Consider the following 20,201-nt stretch of genomic DNA (forward strand, 5'->3'; position numbering starts at 1 on the left):
CTCGATATCTAACTCTCTTACTTGCTATCGCTCCCCCAATGGTCAGTAGCATAGTAGCATAACAGCAGATCACGGACCACTGTCAATCAGATGCTTGCCTTGCCGTCCATCCATCCATCTATCTATCTATCTATCTATGACTCTCGATATCTAACTCTCTTGCTTGCTATCGCTCCCCCAATGGTCAGTAGCATAGTAGCATAACAGCAGATCACGGACCACTGTCAATCAGATGCTTGCCTTGCCGTCCATCCATCCATCCATCTATCTATCAATCTATCAATGACTCTCGATATCTAACTCTCTTACTTGCTATCGCTCCCCCAATGGTCAGTAGCATAGTAGCATAACAGCAGATCACGGACCACTGTCAATCAGATGCTTGCCTTGCCGTCCATCCATCCATCCATCTATCTATCTATCTATCAATGACTCTCGATATCTAACTCTCTTACTTGCTATCGCTCCCCCAATGGTCAGTAGCATAGTAGCATAACAGCAGATCACGGACCACTGTCAATCAGATGCTTGCCTTGCCGTCCATCCATCCATCTATCTATCTATCTATCTATGACTCTCGATATCTAACTCTCTTGCTTGCTATCGCTCCCCCAATGGTCAGTAGCATAGTAGCATAACAGCAGATCACGGACCACTGTCAATCAGATGCTTGCCTTGCCGTCCATCCATCCATCTATCTATCTATCTATCTATGACTCTCGATATCTAACTCTCTTGCTTGCTATCGCTCCCCCAATGGTCACGTATGTTGCATTCAACAACAAAGAAAATCGTGTGCTGGAAATGATTTTTGGCAACTGTGAAGGAACTGCACGACTGCAGCAACCACAACACCTCTGTCTGTCTCTGTGGCGCAATCGGTCAGCGTGTTTGGCTGTTAACCAAAAGGATGGTGGTTTGAATCCACCCAGGGACGGCCCACTTTTCCCCCCGCCCCTTGTTATTGTTTCTACTTCTGGCGGACAGCTTGCCAGACTGTGGCTACAGTAACCTTAAGCTGCTTGCTGTGGATGGCCATCTTGCAAAAATGTATTGAGCGTTTAGAAACTTCCTTTCCATTGCCTAGGCCAACATAAACCAAGGCACTGCTGGGAGTCAAACCCAGGGTTTCCTGTTTACAAGACAGGCGCTTTGACCAACTAAGCCACGGTGCCAGGACTCTCCCATTCCCCAGTGCCTACACTCAGGCGTAAGGCAAAAAACAAAACAAAACAAAACAAAACAAAACAAAACAAAACAAAACAAAACAAAACAAAACAAAACAAAACAAAACAAAACAAAACAAAACAAAATCTGGATGCAGACTGCAACAAAGGAAGCACACAGAGGTGAAAACGTAAGGTTGACGGGAGCAACAAGCTCCCTGTTGCGACTGTCCAGGGGCGGCAATGGGAATTGGACGTTGGCCGTAGCGCGTGTCCTTTGGGCTCTGGTTCTTCTTTACAAACCGGCGTCTGTCCAGTTGGCTTTCCGGTTCATTACGTCCTCTGATGGCTTTACGATAAGCCTATCTTGCTAAAACTGATGGTCGACAAAGCGGAAGCACAAGCTTCGCAAGGAGCACAGAAAGCCCGCCTAAGGCACCGCTGGGATTTGAACCCAGGACCTCCTGTTTACTAGACAGGCGCTTTAACCAGCTAAGCCACGGCGCCAAATCTGCCGCTGCTGCTGCTGATAGTAGAATAACAGCAGATCACGGACCGCTGTCAATCAGGTTCTTGCCTTGCCATCCATCCATCCATCCATCTATCTATGACTCTCAATATCTAACTCTCTTGCTTGCTATCGCTCCCCCAATGGTCAGTAGCATAGTAGCATAACAGCAGATCACGGACCACTGTCAATCAGGTGCTTGCCTTGCCATCCATCCATCCATCTGTCTATCTATCTATCTATGACTCTTGACATCTAACTCTCTTGCTTGCTATCGCTCCCCCAATGGTCAGAAGCAAAGTAGCATAACAGCAGATCACGGACCACTGTCAATCAGATGCTTGCCTTGCCGTCCATCCATCCATCCATCCATCTATCTATCTATGACTCTTGATATCTAACTCTCTTGCTTGCTATCGCTCCCCCAATGGTCAGAAGCATAGTATCATAACAGCAGATCACAGACCACTGTCAATCAGATTCTTGCCTTGCCGTCCATCCATCCATCTATCTATCTATCTATCTATGACTCTTGATATCTAACTCTCTTGCTTGCTATCGCTCCCCCAATGGTCAGTAGCATTGTAGCATAACAGCAGATCACGGACCACTGTCAATCAGATGCTTGCCTTGCCGTCCATCCATCCATCTATCTATCTATCTATCTATGACTCTTGATATCTAACTCTCTTGCTTGCTATCGCTCCCCCAATGGTCAGTAGCATTGTAGCATAACAGCAGATCACGGACCACTGTCAATCAGATGCTTGCCTTGCCGTCCATCCATCCATCTATCTATCTATCTATCTATGACTCTTGATATCTAACTCTCTTGCTTGCTATCGCTCCCCCAATGGTCAGTAGCATTGTAGCATAACAGCAGATCACGGACCACTGTCAATCAGATGCTTGCCTTGCCGTCCATCCATCCATCCATCCATCTATCTATCTATGACTCTTGATATCTAACTCTCTTGCTTGCTATCGCTCCCCCAATGGTCAGAAGCAAAGTAGCATAACAGCAGATCACGGACCACTGTCAATCAGATGCTTGCCTTGCCGTCCATCCATCCATCCATCCATCTATCTATCTATGACTCTTGATATCTAACTCTCTTGCTTGCTATCGCTCCCCCAATGGTCAGTAGCATAGTAGCATAACAGCAGATCACGGACCACTGTCAATCAGATGCTTGCCTTGCCGTCCATCCATCCATCTATCTATCTATCTATCTATGACTCTTGATATCTAACTCTCTTGCTTGCTATCGCTCCCCCAATGGTCAGTAGCATAGTAGCATAACAGCAGATCACGGACCACTGTCACTCAGATGCTTGCCTTGCCGTCCATCCATCCATCCATCTATCTATCTATCTATCAATGACTCTCGATATCTAACTCTCTTGCTTGCTATCGCTCCCCCAATGGTCAGTAGCATAGTAGCATAACAGCAGATCACGGACCACTGTCAATCAGATGCTTGCCTTGCCGTCCATCCATCCATCTATCTATCTATCTATCTATGACTCTCGATATCTAACTCTCTTGCTTGCTATCGCTCCCCCAATGGTCAGTAGCATAGTAGCATAACAGCAGATCACGGACCACTGTCAATCAGATGCTTGCCTTGCCGTCCATCCATCCATCCATCTATCTATCAATCTATCAATGACTCTCGATATCTAACTCTCTTACTTGCTATCGCTCCCCCAATGGTCAGTAGCATAGTAGCATAACAGCAGATCACGGACCACTGTCAATCAGATGCTTGCCTTGCCGTCCATCCATCCATCTATCTATCTATCTATCTATGACTCTTGATATCTAACTCTCTTGCTTGCTATCGCTCCCCCAATGGTCAGTAGCATTGTAGCATAACAGCAGATCACGGACCACTGTCAATCAGATGCTTGCCTTGCCGTCCATCCATCCATCTATCTATCTATCTATCTATGACTCTTGATATCTAACTCTCTTGCTTGCTATCGCTCCCCCAATGGTCAGTAGCATTGTAGCATAACAGCAGATCACGGACCACTGTCAATCAGATGCTTGCCTTGCCGTCCAAACATCCATCTATCTATCTATCTATCTATGACTCTTGATATCTAACTCTCTTGCTTGCTATCGCTCCCCCAATGGTCAGTAGCATTGTAGCATAACAGCAGATCACGGACCACTGTCAATCAGATGCTTGCCTTGCCGTCCATCCATCCATCTATCTATGACTCTTGATATCTAACTCTCTTGCTTGCTATCGCTCCCCCAATGGTCAGTAGCATTGTAGCATAACAGCAGATCACGGACCACTGTCAATCAGATGCTTGCCTTGCCGTCCATCCATCCATCTATCTATCTATCAATGACTCTCGATATCTAACTCTCTTGCTTGCTATCGCTCCCCCGATGGTCAGTAGCATAGTAGCATAACAGCAGATCACGGACCACTGTCAATCAGGTGCTTGCCTTGCCGTCCATACATCCATCTGTCTATCTATCTATCTATGACTCTTGACATCTAACTCTCTTGCTTGCTATCGCTCCCCCAATGCTCAGAAGCAAAGTAGCATAACAGCAGATCACGGACCACTGTCAATCAGATGCTTGCCTTGCCGTCCATCCATCCATCTATCTATCTATCTATCTATGACTCTTGATATCTAACTCTCTTGCTTGCTATCGCTCCCCCAATGGTCAGTAGCATTGTAGCATAACAGCAGATCACGGACCACTGTCAATCAGATGCTTGCCTTGCCGTCCATCCATACATCTATCTATCTATCTATCTATGACTCTTGATATCTAACTCTCTTGCTTGCTATCGCTCCCCCAATGGTCAGTAGCATTGTAGCATAACAGCAGATCACGGACCACTGTCAATCAGATGCTTGCCTTGCCGTCCATCCATCCATCTATCTATCTATCTATCAATGACTCTCGATATCTAACTCTCTTACTTGCTATCGCTCCCCCAATGGTCAGTAGCATAGTAGCATAACAGCAGATCACGGACCACTGTCAATCAGATGCTTGCCTTGCCGTCCATCCATCCATCCATCTATCTATCTATGACTCTTGTTATCTAACTCTCTTGCTTGCTATCGCTCCCCCAATGGTCAGTAGCATAGTAGCATAACAGCAGATCACGGAACACTGTCAATCAGATGCTTGCCTTGCCGTCCATCCATCCATCTATCTATCTATCTATCTATGACTCTCGATATCTAACTCTCTTGCTTGCTATCGCTCCCCCAATGGTCACGTATGTTGCATTCAACGACAAAGAAAATCGTGTGCTGGAAATGATTTTTGGCAACTGTGAAGGAACTGCATGACTGCAGCAACCAACACTCCTCTGTCTGTCTCTGTGGCGCAATCGGTCAGCGCGTTTGGCTGTTAACCAAAAGGATGGTGGTTCGAATCCACCCAGGGACGGCCCACTTTTCCCCCCGCCCCTTGTTATTGTTTCTAATTCTGGCGGACAGCTTGCCAGACTGTGGCTACAGTAACCTTAAGCTGCTTGCTGTGGATGGCCATCTTGCAAAAATGTATTGAGCGTTTAGAAACTTCCTTTCCATTGCCTAGGCCAACATAAACCAAGGCACTGCTGGGAGTCGAACCCAGGGTTTCCTGTTTACAAGACAGGTGCTTTGACCAACTAAGCCACGGTGCCAGGACTCTCCCATTCCCCAGTGCCTACACTCAGGCGTAAGGCAAAAAACAAAACAAAACAAAATCTGGATGCAGGCTGCAACAAAGGAAGCACACAGAGGTGAAAACCTAAGGTTGACGGGAGCAACAAGCTCCCTGTTGCGACTGTCCAGGGGCGGCAATGGGAATTGGACGTTGGCCGTAGCGCGTGTCCTTTGGGTTCTGGTTCTTCTTTACAAACCGGCGTCTGTCCAGTTGGCTTTCCGGTTCATTACGTCCTCTGATGGCTTTACGATAAGCCTATCTTGCTAAAACTGATGGTCGACAAAGCGGAAGCACAAGCTTCGCAAGGAGCACAGAAAGCCCGCCTAAGGCACCGCTGGGATTTGAACCCAGGACCTCCTGTTTACTAGACAGGCGCTTTAAACAACTAAGCCACGGTGCCAAATCTGCCGCTGCTGCTGCTGATAGTAGAATAACAGCAGATCACGGACCGCTGTCAATCAGGTTCTTGCCTTGCCGTCCATCCATCCATCCATCTATCTATGACTCTCAATATCTAACTCTCTTGCTTGCTATCGCTCCCCCAATGGTCAGTAGCATAGTAGCATAACAGCAGATCACGGACCACTGTCAATCAGGTGCTTGCCTTGCCATCCATCCATCCATCTGTCTATCTATCTATCTATGACTCTTGACATCTAACTCTCTTGCTTGCTATCGCTCCCCCAATGGTCAGAAGCAAAGTAGCATAACAGCAGATCACGGACCACTGTCAATCAGATGCTTGCCTTGCCGTCCATCCATCCATCCATCCATCTATCTATCTATGACTCTTGATATCTAACTCTCTTGCTTGCTATCGCTCCCCCAATGGTCAGTAGCATAGTATCATAACAGCAGATCACGGACCACTGTCAATCAGATGCTTGCCTTGCCGTCCATCCATCCATCTATCTATCTATCTATGACTCTTGATATCTAACTCTCTTGCTTGCTATCGCTCCCCCAATGGTCAGTAGCATTGTAGCATAACAGCAGATCACGGACCACTGTCAATCAGATGCTTGCCTTGCCGTCCATCCATCCATCTATCTATCTATCTATCTATGACTCTCGATATCTAACTCTCTTGCTTGCTATCGCTCCCCCAATGGTCAGTAGCATTGTAGCATAACAGCAGATCACGGACCACTGTCAATCAGATGCTTGCCTTGCCGTCCATCCATCCATCCATCTATCTATCTATCTATCTATGACTCTTGATATCTAACTCTCTTGCTTGCTATCGCTCCCCCAATGGTCAGTAGCATTGTAGCATAACAGCAGATCACGGACCACTGTCAATCAGATGCTTGCCTTGCCGTCCATCCATCCATCTATCTATCTATCTATCAATGACTCTCGATATCTAACTCTCTTGCTTGCTATCGCTCCCCCAATGGTCAGTAGCATAGTAGCATAACAGCAGATCACGGACCACTGTCAATCAGGTGCTTGCCTTGCCGTCCATCCATCCATCTGTCTATCTATCTATCTATGACTCTTGACATCTAACTCTCTTGCTTGCTATCGCTCCCCCAATGGTCAGAAGCAAAGTAGCATAACAGCAGATCACGGACAACTGTCAATCAGATGCTTGCCTTGCCGTCCATCCATCCATCCATCCATCTATCTATCTATGACTCTTGATATCTAACTCTCTTGCTTGCTATCGCTCCCCCAATGGTCAGTAGCATAGTATCATAACAGCAGATCACGGACCACTGTCAATCAGATGCTTGCCTTGCCGTCCATCCATCTATCTATCTATCTATCTATCTATCTATCTATCTATCTATCTATCTATCTATCTATCTATGACTCTCGATATCTAACTCTCTTGCTTGCTATCGCTCCCCCAATGGTCACGTATGTTGCATTCAACGACAAAGAAAATCGTGTGCTGGAAATGATTTTTGGCAACTGTGAAGGAACTGCACGACTGCAGCAACCAAAACACCTCTGTCTGTCACTGTGGCGCAATCGGTCAGCGCGTTTGGCTGTTAACCAAAAGGATGGTGGTTCGAATCCACCCAGGGACGGCCCACTTTTCCCCCCGCCCCTTGTTATTGTTTCTACTTCTGGCGGACAGCTTGCCAGACTGTGGCTACAGTAACCTTAAGCTGCTTGCTGTGGACGGCCATCTTGCAAAAATGTATTGAGCGTTTAGAAACTTCCTTTCCATTGCCTAGGCCAACATAAACCAAGGCACTGCTGGGAGTCGAACCCAGTGTTTCCTGTTTACAAGACAGGCGCTTTGACCAACTAAGCCACGGTGCCAGGACTCTCCCATTCCCCAGTGCCTACACTCAGGCATAAGGCAAAAAACAAAACAAAACAAAACAAAACAAAACAAAACAAAACAAAACAAAACAAAACAAAACAAAACAAAACAAAACAAAACAAAACAAAACAAAATCTGGATGCAGGCTGCAACAAAGGAAGCACACAGAGGTGAAAACGTAAGGTTTACGGGAGCAACAAGCTCCCTGTTGCGACTGTCCAGGGGCGGCAATGGGAATTGGACGTTGGCCGTAGCGCGTGTCCTTTGGGTTCTGGTTCTTCTTTACAAACCGGCGTCTGTCCAGTTGGCTTTCCGGTTCATTACGTCCTCTGATGGCTTTACGATAAGCCTATCTTGCTAAAACTGATGGTCGACAAAGCGGAAGCACAAGCTTCGCAAGGAGCACAGAAAGCCCGCCTAAGGCACCGCTGGGATTTGAACCCAGGACCTCCTGTTTACTAGACAGGCGCTTTAACCAACTAAGCCACGGCGCCAAATCTGCCGCTGCTGCTGCTGATAGTAGCATAACAGCAGATCACGGACCACTGTCAATCAGGTGCTTGCCTTGCCGTCCATCCATCCATCCATCTATCTATCTATCTATCTATGACTCTTGACATCTAACTCTCTTGCTTGCTATCGCTCCCCCAATGGTCAGAAGCAAAGTAGCATAACAGCAGATCACGGACCACTGTCAATCAGATGCTTGCCTTGCCGTCCATCCATCCATCCATCCATCTATCTATCTATGACTCTTGATATCTAACTCTCTTGCTTGCTATCGCTCCCCCAATGGTCAGTAGCATAGTATCATAACAGCAGATCACGGACCACTGTCAATCAGATGCTTGCCTTGCCGTCCATCCATCCATCTATCTATCTATCTATGACTCTTGATATCTAACTCTCTTGCTTGCTATCGCTCCCCCAATGGTCAGTAGCATTGTAGCATAACAGCAGATCACGGACCACTGTCAATCAGATGCTTGCCTTGCCGTCCATCCATCCATCTATCTATCTATCTATCTATGACTCTCGATATCTAACTCTCTTGCTTGCTATCGCTCCCCCAATGGTCAGTAGCATTGTAGCATAACAGCAGATCACGGACCACTGTCAATCAGATGCTTGCCTTGCCGTCCATCCATCCATCTATCTATCTATCTATCTATGACTCTTGATATCTAACTCTCTTGCTTGCTATCGCTCCCCCAATGGTCAGTAGCATAGTATCATAACAGCAGATCACGGACCACTGTCAATCAGATGCTTGCCTTGCCGTCCATCCATCCATCTATCTATCAATCTATGACTCTCGATATCTAACTCTCTTGCTTGCTATCGCTCCCCCAATGGTCAGTAGCATAGTAGCATAACAGCAGATCACGGACCACTGTCAATCAGATGCTTGCCTTGCCGTCCATCCATCCATCTATCTATCAATCTATCAATCTATCAATGACTCTCGATATCTAACTCTCTTACTTGCTATCGCTCCCCCAATGGTCAGTAGCATAGTAGCATAACAGCAGATCACGAACCACTGTCAATCAGATGCTTGCCTTGCCGTCCATCCATCCATCCATCTATCTATCTATCTATCAATGACTCTCGATATCTAACTCTCTTACTTGCTATCGCTCCCCCAATGGTCAGTAGCATAGTAGCATAACAGCAGATCACGGACCACTGTCAATCAGATGCTTGCCTTGCCGTCCATCCATCCATCTATCTATCTATCTATCTATGACTCTTGATATCTAACTCTCTTGCTTGCTATCGCTCCCCCAATGGTCAGTAGCATAGTAGCATAACAGCAGATCACGGACCACTGTCACTCAGATGCTTGCCTTGCCGTCCATCCATCCATCCATCTATCTATCTATCTATCAATGACTCTCGATATCTAACTCTCTTGCTTGCTATCGCTCCCCCAATGGTCAGTAGCATAGTAGCATAACAGCAGATCACGGACCACTGTCAATCAGATGCTTGCCTTGCCGTCCATCCATCCATCTATCTATCTATCTATCTATGACTCTTGATATCTAACTCTCTTGCTTGCTATCGCTCCCCCAATGGTCAGTAGCATTGTAGCATAACAGCAGATCACGGACCAATGTCAATCAGATGCTTGCCTTGCCGTCCATCCATCCATCTATCTATCTATCTATCTATGACTCTCGATATCTAACTCTCTTGCTTGCTATCGCTCCCCCAATGGTCAGTAGCATAGTAGCATAACAGCAGATCACGGACCACTGTCAATCAGATGCTTGCCTTGCCGTCCATCCATCCATCCATCTATCTATCAATCTATCAATGACTCTCGATATCTAACTCTCTTACTTGCTATCGCTCCCCCAATGGTCAGTAGCATAGTAGCATAACAGCAGATCACGGACCACTGTCAATCAGATGCTTGCCTTGCCGTCCATCCATCCATCCATCTATCTATCTATCTATCAATGACTCTCGATATCTAACTCTCTTGCTTGCTATCGCTCCCCCAATGGTCAGTAGCATAGTAGCATAACAGCAGATCACGGACCACTGTCAATCAGATGCTTGCTTTGCCGTCCATCCATCCATCTATCTATCTATCTATCTATGACTCTTGATATCTAACTCTCTTGCTTGCTATCGCCCCCCCAATGGTCAGTAGCATAGTAGCATAACAGCAGATCACGGACCACTGTCAATCAGATGCTTGCCTTGCCGTCCATCCATCCATCTATCTATCTATCTATCTATCTATGACTCTCGATATCTAACTCTCTTGCTTGCTATCGCTCCCCCAATGGTCAGTAGCATAGTAGCATAACAGCAGATCACGGACCACTGTCAATCAGATGCTTGCCTTGCCGTCCATCCATCCATCTATCTATCTATCAATCTATGACTCTCGATATCTAACTCTCTTGCTTGCTATCGCTCCCCCAATGGTCAGTAGCATAGTAGCATAACAGCAGATCACGGACCACTGTCAATCAGATGCTTGCCTTGCCGTCCATCCATCCATCCATCTATCTATCAATCTATCAATGACTCTCGATATCTAACTCTCTTACTTGCTATCGCTCCCCCAATGGTCAGTAGCATAGTAGCATAACAGCAGATCACGGACCACTGTCAATCAGATGCTTGCCTTGCCGTCCATCCATCCATCCATCTATCTATCTATCTATCAATGACTCTCGATATCTAACTCTCTTACTTGCTATCGCTCCCCCAATGGTCAGTAGCATAGTAGCATAACAGCAGATCACGGACCACTGTCAATCAGATGCTTGCCTTGCCGTCCATCCATCCATCTATCTATCTATCTATCTATGACTCTTGATATCTAACTCTCTTGCTTGCTATCGCTCCCCCAATGGTCAGTAGCATAGTAGCATAACAGCAGATCACGGACCACTGTCACTCAGATGCTTGCCTTGCCGTCCATCCATCCATCCATCTATCTATCTATCTATCAATGACTCTCGATATCTAACTCTCTTGCTTGCTATCGCTCCCCCAATGGTCAGTAGCATAGTAGCATAACAGCAGATCACGGACCACTGTCAATCAGATGCTTGCCTTGCCGTCCATCCATCCATCTATCTATCTATCTATCTATGACTCTTGATATCTAACTCTCTTGCTTGCTATCGCTCCCCCAATGGTCAGTAGCATTGTAGCATAACAGCAGATCACGGACCAATGTCAATCAGATGCTTGCCTTGCCGTCCATCCATCCATCTATCTATCTATCTATCTATGACTCTCGATATCTAACTCTCTTGCTTGCTATCGCTCCCCCAATGGTCAGTAGCATAGTAGCATAACAGCAGATCACGGACCACTGTCAATCAGATGCTTGCCTTGCCGTCCATCCATCCATCCATCTATCTATCAATCTATCAATGACTCTCGATATCTAACTCTCTTACTTGCTATCGCTCCCCCAATGGTCAGTAGCATAGTAGCATAACAGCAGATCACGGACCACTGTCAATCAGATGCTTGCCTTGCCGTCCATCCATCCATCCATCTATCTATCTATCTATCAATGACTCTCGATATCTAACTCTCTTACTTGCTATCGCTCCCCCAATGGTCAGTAGCATAGTAGCATAACAGCAGATCACGGACCACTGTCAATCAGATGCTTGCCTTGCCGTCCATCCATCCATCTATCTATCTATCTATCTATGACTCTCGATATCTAACTCTCTTGCTTGCTATCGCTCCCCCAATGGTCAGTAGCATAGTAGCATAACAGCAGATCACGGACCACTGTCAATCAGATGCTTGCCTTGCCGTCCATCCATCCATCCATCTATCTATCAATCTATCAATGACTCTCGATATCTAACTCTCTTACTTGCTATCGCTCCCCCAATGGTCAGTAGCATAGTAGCATAACAGCAGATCACGGACCACTGTCAATCAGATGCTTGCCTTGCCGTCCATCCATCCATCCATCTATCTATCTATCTATCAATGACTCTCGATATCTAACTCTCTTACTTGCTATCGCTCCCCCAATGGTCAGTAGCATAGTAGCATAACAGCAGATCACGGACCACTGTCAATCAGATGCTTGCCTTGCCGTCCATCCATCCATCTATCTATCTATCTATCTATGACTCTCGATATCTAACTCTCGATATCTAACTCTCTTGCTTGCTATCGCTCCCCCAATGGTCAGTAGCATAGTAGCATAACAGCAGATCACGGACCACTGTCAATCAGATGCTTGCCTTGCCGTCCATCCATCCATCTATCTATCTATCTATCTATGACTCTCGATATCTAACTCTCTTGCTTGCTATCGCTCCCCCAATGGTCACGTATGTTGCATTCAACAACAAAGAAAATCGTGTGCTGGAAATGATTTTTGGCAACTGTGAAGGAACTGCACGACTGCAGCAACCACAACACCTCTGTCTGTCTCTGTGGCGCAATCGGTCAGCGTGTTTGGCTGTTAACCAAAAGGATGGTGGTTTGAATCCACCCAGGGACGGCCCACTTTTCCCCCCGCCCCTTGTTATTGTTTCTACTTCTGGCGGACAGCTTGCCAGACTGTGGCTACAGTAACCTTAAGCTGCTTGCTGTGGATGGCCATCTTGCAAAAATGTATTGAGCGTTTAGAAACTTCCTTTCCATTGCCTAGGCCAACATAAACCAAGGCACTGCTGGGAGTCGAACCCAGGGTTTCCTGTTTACAAGACAGGCGCTTTGACCAACTAAGCCACGGTGCCAGGACTCTCCCATTCCCCAGTGCCTACACTCAGGCGTAAGGCAACAAAACAAAACAAAACAAAACAAAACAAAACAAAACAAAACAAAACAAAACAAAACAAAACAAAACAAAACAAAACAAAACAAAACAAAACAAAACAAAATCTGGATGCAGACTGCAACAAAGGAAGCACACAGAGGTGAAAACGTAAGGTTGACGGGAGCAACAAGCTCCCTGTTGCGACTGTCCAGGGGCGGCAATGGGAATTGGACGTTGGCCGTAGCGCGTGTCCTTTGGGCTCTGGTTCTTCTTTACAAACCGGCGTCTGTCCAGTTGGCTTTCCGGTTCATTACGTCCTCTGATGGCTTTACGATAAGCCTATCTTGCTAAAACTGATGGTCGACAAAGCGGAAGCACAAGCTTCGCAAGGAGCACAGAAAGCCCGCCTAAGGCACCGCTGGGATTTGAACCCAGGACCTCCTGTTTACTAGACAGGCGCTTTAACCAGCTAAGCCACGGCGCCAAATCTGCCGCTGCTGCTGCTGATAGTAGAATAACAGCAGATCACGGACCGCTGTCAATCAGGTTCTTGCCTTGCCATCCATCCATCCATCCATCTATCTATGACTCTCAATATCTAACTCTCTTGCTTGCTATCGCTCCCCCAATGGTCAGTAGCATAGTAGCATAACAGCAGATCACGGACCACTGTCAATCAGGTGCTTGCCTTGCCATCCATCCATCCATCTGTCTATCTATCTATCTATGACTCTTGACATCTAACTCTCTTGCTTGCTATCGCTCCCCCAATGGTCAGAAGCAAAGTAGCATAACAGCAGATCACGGACCACTGTCAATCAGATGCTTGCCTTGCCGTCCATCCATCCATCCATCCATCTATCTATCTATGACTCTTGATATCTAACTCTCTTGCTTGCTATCGCTCCCCCAATGGTCAGAAGCATAGTATCATAACAGCAGATCACAGACCACTGTCAATCAGATTCTTGCCTTGCCGTCCATCCATCCATCTATCTATCTATCTATCTATGACTCTTGATATCTAACTCTCTTGCTTGCTATCGCTCCCCCAATGGTCAGTAGCATTGTAGCATAACAGCAGATCACGGACCACTGTCAATCAGATGCTTGCCTTGCCGTCCATCCATCCATCTATCTATCTATCTATCTATGACTCTTGATATCTAACTCTCTTGCTTGCTATCGCTCCCCCAATGGTCAGTAGCATTGTAGCATAACAGCAGATCACGGACCACTGTCAATCAGATGCTTGCCTTGCCGTCCATCCATCCATCTATCTATCTATCTATCTATGACTCTTGATATCTAACTCTCTTGCTTGCTATCGCTCCCCCAATGGTCAGTAGCATTGTAGCATAACAGCAGATCACGGACCACTGTCAATCAGATGCTTGCCTTGCCGTCCATCCATCCATCCATCCATCTATCTATCTATGACTCTTGATATCTAACTCTCTTGCTTGCTATCGCTCCCCCAATGGTCAGAAGCAAAGTAGCATAACAGCAGATCACGGACCACTGTCAATCAGATGCTTGCCTTGCCGTCCATCCATCCATCCATCCATCTATCTATCTATGACTCTTGATATCTAACTCTCTTGCTTGCTATCGCTCCCCCAATGGTCAGTAGCATAGTAGCATAACAGCAGATCACGGACCACTGTCAATCAGATGCTTGCCTTGCCGTCCATCCATCCATCTATCTATCTATCTATCTATGACTCTTGATATCTAACTCTCTTGCTTGCTATCGCTCCCCCAATGGTCAGTAGCATAGTAGCATAACAGCAGATCACGGACCACTGTCACTCAGATGCTTGCCTTGCCGTCCATCCATCCATCCATCTATCTATCTATCTATCAATGACTCTCGATATCTAACTCTCTTGCTTGCTATCGCTCCCCCAATGGTCAGTAGCATAGTAGCATAACAGCAGATCACGGACCACTGTCAATCAGATGCTTGCCTTGCCGTCCATCCATCCATCTATCTATCTATCTATCTATGACTCTCGATATCTAACTCTCTTGCTTGCTATCGCTCCCCCAATGGTCAGTAGCATAGTAGCATAACAGCAGATCACGGACCACTGTCAATCAGATGCTTGCCTTGCCGTCCATCCATCCATCCATCTATCTATCAATCTATCAATGACTCTCGATATCTAACTCTCTTACTTGCTATCGCTCCCCCAATGGTCAGTAGCATAGTAGCATAACAGCAGATCACGGACCACTGTCAATCAGATGCTTGCCTTGCCGTCCATCCATCCATCTATCTATCTATCTATCTATGACTCTTGATATCTAACTCTCTTGCTTGCTATCGCTCCCCCAATGGTCAGTAGCATTGTAGCATAACAGCAGATCACGGACCACTGTCAATCAGATGCTTGCCTTGCCGTCCATCCATCCATCTATCTATCTATCTATCTATGACTCTTGATATCTAACTCTCTTGCTTGCTATCGCTCCCCCAATGGTCAGTAGCATTGTAGCATAACAGCAGATCACGGACCACTGTCAATCAGATGCTTGCCTTGCCGTCCATCCATCCATCTATCTATCTATCTATCTATGACTCTTGATATCTAACTCTCTTGCTTGCTATCGCTCCCCCAATGGTCAGTAGCATTGTAGCATAACAGCAGATCACGGACCACTGTCAATCAGATGCTTGCCTTGCCGTCCATCCATCCATCTATCTATGACTCTTGATATCTAACTCTCTTGCTTGCTATCGCTCCCCCAATGGTCAGTAGCATTGTAGCATAACAGCAGATCACGGACCACTGTCAATCAGATGCTTGCCTTGCCGTCCATCCATCCATCTATCTATCTATCAATGACTCTCGATATCTAACTCTCTTGCTTGCTATCGCTCCCCCGATGGTCAGTAGCATAGTAGCATAACAGCAGATCACGGACCACTGTCAATCAGGTGCTTGCCTTGCCGTCCATACATCCATCTGTCTATCTATCTATCTATGACTCTTGACATCTAACTCTCTTGCTTGCTATCGCTCCCCCAATGCTCAGAAGCAAAGTAGCATAACAGCAGATCACGGACCACTGTCAATCAGATGCTTGCCTTGCCGTCCATCCATCCATCTATCTATCTATCTATCTATGACTCTTGATATCTAACTCTCTTGCTTGCTATCGCTCCCCCAATGGTCAGTAGCATTGTAGCATAACAGCAGATCACGGACCACTGTCAATCAGATGCTTGCCTTGCCGTCCATCCATACATCTATCTATCTATCTATCTATGACTCTTGATATCTAACTCTCTTGCTTGCTATCGCTCCCCCAATGGTCAGTAGCATTGTAGCATAACAGCAGATCACGGACCACTGTCAATCAGATGCTTGCCTTGCCGTCCATCCATCCATCTATCTATCTATCTATCAATGACTCTCGATATCTAACTCTCTTACTTGCTATCGCTCCCCCAATGGTCAGTAGCATAGTAGCATAACAGCAGATCACGGACCACTGTCAATCAGATGCTTGCCTTGCCGTCCATCCATCCATCCATCTATCTATCTATGACTCTTGTTATCTAACTCTCTTGCTTGCTATCGCTCCCCCAATGGTCAGTAGCATAGTAGCATAACAGCAGATCACGGAACACTGTCAATCAGATGCTTGCCTTGCCGTCCATCCATCCATCTATCTATCTATCTATCTATGACTCTCGATATCTAACTCTCTTGCTTGCTATCGCTCCCCCAATGGTCACGTATGTTGCATTCAACGACAAAGAAAATCGTGTGCTGGAAATGATTTTTGGCAACTGTGAAGGAACTGCATGACTGCAGCAACCAACACTCCTCTGTCTGTCTCTGTGGCGCAATCGGTCAGCGCGTTTGGCTGTTAACCAAAAGGATGGTGGTTCGAATCCACCCAGGGACGGCCCACTTTTCCCCCCGCCCCTTGTTATTGTTTCTACTTCTGGCGGACAGCTTGCCAGACTGTGGCTACAGTAACCTTAAGCTGCTTGCTGTGGATGGCCATCTTGCAAAAATGTATTGAGCGTTTAGAAACTTCCTTTCCATTGCCTAGGCCAACATAAACCAAGGCACTGCTGGGAGTCGAACCCAGGGTTTCCTGTTTACAAGACAGGTGCTTTGACCAACTAAGCCACGGTGCCAGGACTCTCCCATTCCCCAGTGCCTACACTCAGGCGTAAGGCAAAAAACAAAACAAAACAAAACAAAACAAAACAAAACAAAACAAAACAAAACAAAACAAAACAAAACAAAACAAAACAAAACAAAACAAAACAAAACAAAACAAAACAAAACAAAATCTGGATGCAGACTGCAACAAAGGAAGCACACAGAGGTGAAAACGTAAGGTTGACGGGAGCAACAAGCTCCCTGTTGCGACTGTCCAGGGGCGGCAATGGGAATTGGACGTTGGCCGTAGCGCGTGTCCTTTGGGTTCTGGTTCTTCTTTACAAACCGGCGTCTGTCCAGTTGGCTTTCCGGTTCATTACGTCCTCTGATGGCTTTACGATAAGCCTATCTTGCTAAAACTGATGGTCGACAAAGCGGAAGCACAAGCTTCGCAAGGAGCACAGAAAGCCCGCCTAAGGCACCGCTGGGATTTGAACCCAGGACCTCCTGTTTACTAGACAGGCGCTTTAAACAACTAAGCCACGGTGCCAAATCTGCCGCTGCTGCTGCTGATAGTAGAATAACAGCAGATCACGGACCGCTGTCAATCAGGTTCTTGCCTTGCCGTCCATCCATCCATCCATCTATCTATGACTCTCAATATCTAACTCTCTTGCTTGCTATCGCTCCCCCAATGGTCAGTAGCATAGTAGCATAACAGCAGATCACGGACCACTGTCAATCAGGTGCTTGCCTTGCCATCCATCCATCCATCTGTCTATCTATCTATCTATGACTCTTGACATCTAACTCTCTTGCTTGCTATCGCTCCCCCAATGGTCAGAAGCAAAGTAGCATAACAGCAGATCACGGACCACTGTCAATCAGATGCTTGCCTTGCCGTCCATCCATCCATCCATCCATCTATCTATCTATGACTCTTGATATCTAACTCTCTTGCTTGCTATCGCTCCCCCAATGGTCAGTAGCATAGTATCATAACAGCAGATCACGGACCACTGTCAATCAGATGCTTGCCTTGCCGTCCATCCATCCATCTATCTATCTATCTATGACTCTTGATATCTAACTCTCTTGCTTGCTATCGCTCCCCCAATGGTCAGTAGCATTGTAGCATAACAGCAGATCACGGACCACTGTCAATCAGATGCTTGCCTTGCCGTCCATCCATCCATCTATCTATCTATCTATCTATGACTCTCGATATCTAACTCTCTTGCTTGCTATCGCTCCCCCAATGGTCAGTAGCATTGTAGCATAACAGCAGATCACGGACCACTGTCAATCAGATGCTTGCCTTGCCGTCCATCCATCCATCCATCTATCTATCTATCTATCTATGACTCTTGATATCTAACTCTCTTGCTTGCTATCGCTCCCCCAATGGTCAGTAGCATTGTAGCATAACAGCAGATCACGGACCACTGTCAATCAGATGCTTGCCTTGCCGTCCATCCATCCATCTATCTATCTATCTATCAATGACTCTCGATATCTAACTCTCTTGCTTGCTATCGCTCCCCCAATGGTCAGTAGCATAGTAGCATAACAGCAGATCACGGACCACTGTCAATCAGGTGCTTGCCTTGCCGTCCATCCATCCATCTGTCTATCTATCTATCTATGACTCTTGACATCTAACTCTCTTGCTTGCTATCGCTCCCCCAATGGTCAGAAGCAAAGTAGCATAACAGCAGATCACGGACAACTGTCAATCAGATGCTTGCCTTGCCGTCCATCCATCCATCCATCCATCTATCTATCTATGACTCTTGATATCTAACTCTCTTGCTTGCTATCGCTCCCCCAATGGTCAGTAGCATAGTATCATAACAGCAGATCACGGACCACTGTCAATCAGATGCTTGCCTTGCCGTCCATCCATCTATCTATCTATCTATCTATCTATCTATCTATCTATCTATCTATCTATCTATCTATGACTCTCGATATCTAACTCTCTTGCTTGCTATCGCTCCCCCAATGGTCACGTATGTTGCATTCAACGACAAAGAAAATCGTGTGCTGGAAATGATTTTTGGCAACTGTGAAGGAACTGCACGACTGCAGCAACCAAAACACCTCTGTCTGTCACTGTGGCGCAATCGGTCAGCGCGTTTGGCTGTTAACCAAAAGGATGGTGGTTCGAATCCACCCAGGGACGGCCCACTTTTCCCCCCGCCCCTTGTTATTGTTTCTACTTCTGGCGGACAGCTTGCCAGACTGTGGCTACAGTAACCTTAAGCTGCTTGCTGTGGACGGCCATCTTGCAAAAATGTATTGAGCGTTTAGAAACTTCCTTTCCATTGCCTAGGCCAACATAAACCAAGGCACTGCTGGGAGTCGAACCCAGTGTTTCCTGTTTACAAGACAGGTGCTTTGACCAACTAAGCCACGGTGCCAGGACTCTCCCATTCCCCAGTGCCTACACTCAGGCATAAGGCAAAAAACAAAACAAAACAAAACAAAACAAAACAAAACAAAACAAAACAAAACAAAACAAAACAAAACAAAACAAAACAAAACAAAATCTGGATGCAGGCTGCAACAAAGGAAGCACACAGAGGTGAAAACGTAAGGTTGACGGGAGCAACAAGCTCCCTGTTGCGACTGTCCAGGGGCGGCAATGGGAATTGGACGTTGGCCGTAGCGCGTGTCCTTTGGGTTCTGGTTCTTCTTTACAAACCGGCGTCTGTCCAGTTGGCTTTCCGGTTCATTACGTCCTCTGATGGCTTTACGATAAGCCTATCTTGCTAAAACTGATGGTCGACAAAGCGGAAGCACAAGCTTCGCAAGGAGCACAGAAAGCCCGCCTAAGGCACCGCTGGGATTTGAACCCAGGACCTCCTGTTTACTAGACAGGCGCTTTAACCAACTAAGCCACGGCGCCAAATCTGCCGCTGCTGCTGCTGATAGTAGCATAACAGCAGATCACGGACCACTGTCAATCAGGTGCTTGCCTTGCCGTCCATCCATCCATCCATCTATCTATCTATCTATCTATGACTCTTGACATCTAACTCTCTTGCTTGCTATCGCTCCCCCAATGGTCAGAAGCAAAGTAGCATAACAGCAGATCACGGACCACTGTCAATCAGATGCTTGCCTTGCCGTCCATCCATCCATCCATCC

General features: G+C 46.5%; 18 non-coding genes across 18 annotated transcripts; 6 read left to right on the forward strand and 12 right to left on the reverse strand.

Annotated features, from left to right (window-relative positions):
* Positions 1–863: 863 nt before the first annotated feature.
* On the forward strand, positions 864–937 carry trnan-guu (transfer RNA asparagine (anticodon GUU)). The gene has a single exon. It is a non-coding gene; the product is annotated as a tRNA-Asn (tRNA).
* A 164-nt stretch (positions 938–1,101) lies between these two features.
* On the reverse strand, positions 1,102–1,175 carry trnat-ugu (transfer RNA threonine (anticodon UGU)). Its single transcript has one exon. It is a non-coding gene; the product is annotated as a tRNA-Thr (tRNA).
* Positions 1,176–1,599: 424 nt separating this feature from the next.
* Positions 1,600–1,673, reverse strand: trnat-agu (transfer RNA threonine (anticodon AGU)). The gene has a single exon. It is a non-coding gene; the product is annotated as a tRNA-Thr (tRNA).
* A 3,363-nt stretch (positions 1,674–5,036) lies between these two features.
* Positions 5,037–5,110, forward strand: trnan-guu (transfer RNA asparagine (anticodon GUU)). Its single transcript has one exon. It is a non-coding gene; the product is annotated as a tRNA-Asn (tRNA).
* A 164-nt stretch (positions 5,111–5,274) lies between these two features.
* On the reverse strand, positions 5,275–5,348 carry trnat-ugu (transfer RNA threonine (anticodon UGU)). Its single transcript has one exon. It is a non-coding gene; the product is annotated as a tRNA-Thr (tRNA).
* A 349-nt stretch (positions 5,349–5,697) lies between these two features.
* trnat-agu (transfer RNA threonine (anticodon AGU)) lies at positions 5,698–5,771 on the reverse strand. Its single transcript has one exon. It is a non-coding gene; the product is annotated as a tRNA-Thr (tRNA).
* A 1,565-nt stretch (positions 5,772–7,336) lies between these two features.
* On the forward strand, positions 7,337–7,410 carry trnan-guu (transfer RNA asparagine (anticodon GUU)). Its single transcript has one exon. It is a non-coding gene; the product is annotated as a tRNA-Asn (tRNA).
* Positions 7,411–7,574: 164 nt separating this feature from the next.
* trnat-ugu (transfer RNA threonine (anticodon UGU)) lies at positions 7,575–7,648 on the reverse strand. Its single transcript has one exon. It is a non-coding gene; the product is annotated as a tRNA-Thr (tRNA).
* Positions 7,649–8,072: 424 nt separating this feature from the next.
* trnat-agu (transfer RNA threonine (anticodon AGU)) lies at positions 8,073–8,146 on the reverse strand. Its single transcript has one exon. It is a non-coding gene; the product is annotated as a tRNA-Thr (tRNA).
* A 4,443-nt stretch (positions 8,147–12,589) lies between these two features.
* On the forward strand, positions 12,590–12,663 carry trnan-guu (transfer RNA asparagine (anticodon GUU)). The gene has a single exon. It is a non-coding gene; the product is annotated as a tRNA-Asn (tRNA).
* A 164-nt stretch (positions 12,664–12,827) lies between these two features.
* On the reverse strand, positions 12,828–12,901 carry trnat-ugu (transfer RNA threonine (anticodon UGU)). Its single transcript has one exon. It is a non-coding gene; the product is annotated as a tRNA-Thr (tRNA).
* A 430-nt stretch (positions 12,902–13,331) lies between these two features.
* Positions 13,332–13,405, reverse strand: trnat-agu (transfer RNA threonine (anticodon AGU)). Its single transcript has one exon. It is a non-coding gene; the product is annotated as a tRNA-Thr (tRNA).
* Positions 13,406–16,768: 3,363 nt separating this feature from the next.
* On the forward strand, positions 16,769–16,842 carry trnan-guu (transfer RNA asparagine (anticodon GUU)). Its single transcript has one exon. It is a non-coding gene; the product is annotated as a tRNA-Asn (tRNA).
* A 164-nt stretch (positions 16,843–17,006) lies between these two features.
* trnat-ugu (transfer RNA threonine (anticodon UGU)) lies at positions 17,007–17,080 on the reverse strand. The gene has a single exon. It is a non-coding gene; the product is annotated as a tRNA-Thr (tRNA).
* A 444-nt stretch (positions 17,081–17,524) lies between these two features.
* Positions 17,525–17,598, reverse strand: trnat-agu (transfer RNA threonine (anticodon AGU)). The gene has a single exon. It is a non-coding gene; the product is annotated as a tRNA-Thr (tRNA).
* A 1,561-nt stretch (positions 17,599–19,159) lies between these two features.
* On the forward strand, positions 19,160–19,233 carry trnan-guu (transfer RNA asparagine (anticodon GUU)). Its single transcript has one exon. It is a non-coding gene; the product is annotated as a tRNA-Asn (tRNA).
* A 164-nt stretch (positions 19,234–19,397) lies between these two features.
* Positions 19,398–19,471, reverse strand: trnat-ugu (transfer RNA threonine (anticodon UGU)). The gene has a single exon. It is a non-coding gene; the product is annotated as a tRNA-Thr (tRNA).
* Positions 19,472–19,885: 414 nt separating this feature from the next.
* trnat-agu (transfer RNA threonine (anticodon AGU)) lies at positions 19,886–19,959 on the reverse strand. Its single transcript has one exon. It is a non-coding gene; the product is annotated as a tRNA-Thr (tRNA).
* Between the last annotated feature and the right edge of the window lie 242 nt (positions 19,960–20,201).

This window comes from Amia ocellicauda, chromosome 2 (genome assembly GCF_036373705.1).
Source record: "Amia ocellicauda isolate fAmiCal2 chromosome 2, fAmiCal2.hap1, whole genome shotgun sequence".
NCBI classification, from domain to species: domain Eukaryota; kingdom Metazoa; phylum Chordata; class Actinopteri; order Amiiformes; family Amiidae; genus Amia; species Amia ocellicauda.